Below are 2,675 nucleotides of genomic sequence, written 5' to 3'. Positions count from 1 at the left end.
TTCCACCAGCTAGAGGTTGATGCCCAGGGCAACCCTGAAGGCTATCTGTGGAAGCCACCCTGGATCCCTAAATGACTGCATGGAACAGATCTTCTCCTACACTCTTGCTCTGTGAGAATTACAATTGTATTACTGTATATTTATTTGTGGCTGATTTGTGAACAGCACTGTTAATACAGCTTCTATTTCTAATTCATTCTTTAATAAACATCTCAAACACTTACTACATTCTAGGCGTTGAGAGAGGCACTGGGGAAATAAAAATGACTAAAGGAGATCACAAGGTCTACCTAAACCAGATAATTAAATCTCAGTGTAAATGATCTCATAGCAATATGTATGTCTTACTTAAGTTAGTCACAGTGGAAAGATTTGAGATTTCATTTTGAATCCGAGGCTAGTCAAGCTACCTAATCTCTAAGTGTGTTAGCATCTTCATCTATAAACAGAAGTGTCAGGTAGATCAAATTGAATGAGATAATGTATGTGAAAGCATTTGGTCAACTATATTTTATAAATGCTAATTTAATTTATTGCACTTATTCTGATCCAGGACATGTTACTCATGAAATATTGTACCAGCATCCTCATTGGAGTTTCTGCCTAAAATCCAACCTGTTCTTTATACTGGTGAAGGTAAATTTTCTCAGTCTGAGATCAGATTGGTTATTTCCTTATTCAAAAATATCTTCCAATACTCTGGAAAGTTGACAAAATGAAAGTCAACCTTTTTAGCCCACTATTCAAGTCCCTACACAGCATATTCTCAAGTTATTTTTTAAATCTATATTAATAACTGTATAACTCCATGCTTTTTTTCTATTCCATACATCCTATGTTCCGGCTACACATATCATTTCTACAACATGCCCCACTTTCTCACCTCCTTGCCTTTGATTTATTCTTTGTCTGGTTTTGTCCTTCACCACATTCTCTCTCCACTGAAACCCCAAAATTTTAGCTCAAATATCATAAGTTCCAAAAAGTCTTTGTTCAAAAATACCGTCCAGAACTTCATCCTTTTCTGTACTACTATAGCATTTACTCTCTCTCTCTTTTCTCCTCCACCAGTGATGGCACCTTCATTTTGAACAGCCTATTGTTTTTAGGAAGGAAAAAGGCAATGTGAGCATTTAATGAAGACATGTGACACTGAAGAAAAAATTTCAGAGGACAGTCCAATTACTTTTGGTTAAACCAAAAATAGAAAAATTACAAGAGCAATGGAATTCCCTGAATTGTCAGAAAATTATTTCTATGCTTTAGGATCTATTATATTCAGAAGATGCTTTATAAAAGCTATTACATGAAACTTTCATGTTGAAAGTCATTTTTACAATAATAAATATAATCCTATCAGAAAAAGAGTAGAACCAAAGTTCAAAGCCATTAATTCATTTCCCTAGTCAATTCTTCACAGATTTTAGTTTAGTGTTATGTTAGAAAAACGAGAGGAACAAATTTGTTAAATTGTCCCACTGATATTATCTGAGCATAAAGCTTTTAAGTTAGTATTTTTAAGGAAATGGCCATGAGTGGCAAATTTTTCATTCATTTGCATATATGAAATAAAAAGTATTCATTAATAAATAATTTAAGTCACTCTTGCCATCAAATGAGAGTTTGATTCTACTTTTTCCCTTATGATTAAAAAAAAATACAGGGGGGAATGCTGAGTACTCTTCCAATTAGATACAGGAAGACCCACATATCCACAGATATTGAATTCATGAAAATTCCATTAGAACGCATGTACCAGTACATACAATACCAGCAGTATTTTCTATCATGAATTTTTTGTAACAAACTGGTCTAGAATGCAAATAGTGTTCCTTGGAGGTAACTCTCTAAAGAACAAAGAATGAAATTATACAGCAGCCTATGAGTGAGGAGGGTAGATGGGGTATATAACTGAGCATTCTTAAAAAGACAAAAATACTAACCCATTTATACAATTTAAATACTTTGTCCTGTAAATAACAGGATATAAAATAATTTGTGGCAATAGATACTATGATACTCTAACATGAATTAGGAAATGTTTTCTAGAAATCGTAATAAATTGTATCATTATAAGAGATTGATGAAAAGTTGTGAAATTTAGTGCAGATCATTTCCTAAGAAAGCAATGTGAAAAACTGTAATATACACACAGGAGTGAAACAAATAACTAGTCACCAGACACTAAGTGAAGTATTAGTAAGATATGATAAATGGAATAAGCACCGTACATTTTCTCAGTGCTCCTGTAAGTCATTAAGCAAACAACTCAAGCCATTTCCCCACTCTATATGTTAACGCTAGGATGACAATTAAGAAAAAATTGTTTATTGTATATTGCAGAGTCCATAGTGTTCAAATACCCATGGTGGGAACTGGGGGAATGGAAGGGGAAGACAAAGCAGCCTCAGCAGGCACTGGAGCACGCTTACCTCCAGAAGTGAAAAGCGAAGAGAGGACTACAGGGGCTGCCTGGGCTGGATGGGGTTGGACTCAGGCTCCTTGGAGTGAGACTGAAAGTTAAAATAATGTCATTCCAAGTGGGAGAAATGATGGCAGTAAAAATAGCATAGCTCATTTAAGGGACTGCGTTCCCTTTAGGCCAGAATCACTACAGCATGCCTATCAATACCACTGGGTAATCATCTAATCACTTGTCCTTTTTGCTCTACAAT

General features: G+C 34.9%; 1 protein-coding gene across 1 annotated transcript in view; it reads right to left on the bottom strand.

Moving 5' to 3' along the window:
- Window positions 1-2,675, bottom strand: part of MAST4 (microtubule associated serine/threonine kinase family member 4) — a 309,991-nt gene that overhangs the window by 189,728 nt on the left and 117,588 nt on the right. The window lies entirely within an intron of this gene.

Source organism: Pteropus alecto, unplaced genomic scaffold (genome assembly GCF_000325575.1).
Source record: "Pteropus alecto unplaced genomic scaffold, ASM32557v1 scaffold20, whole genome shotgun sequence".
NCBI lineage: Eukaryota > Metazoa > Chordata > Mammalia > Chiroptera > Pteropodidae > Pteropus > Pteropus alecto.
Note: the sequence above shows the minus strand (reverse complement) of the source record. Positions and strands in the feature narration are given on the sequence as shown.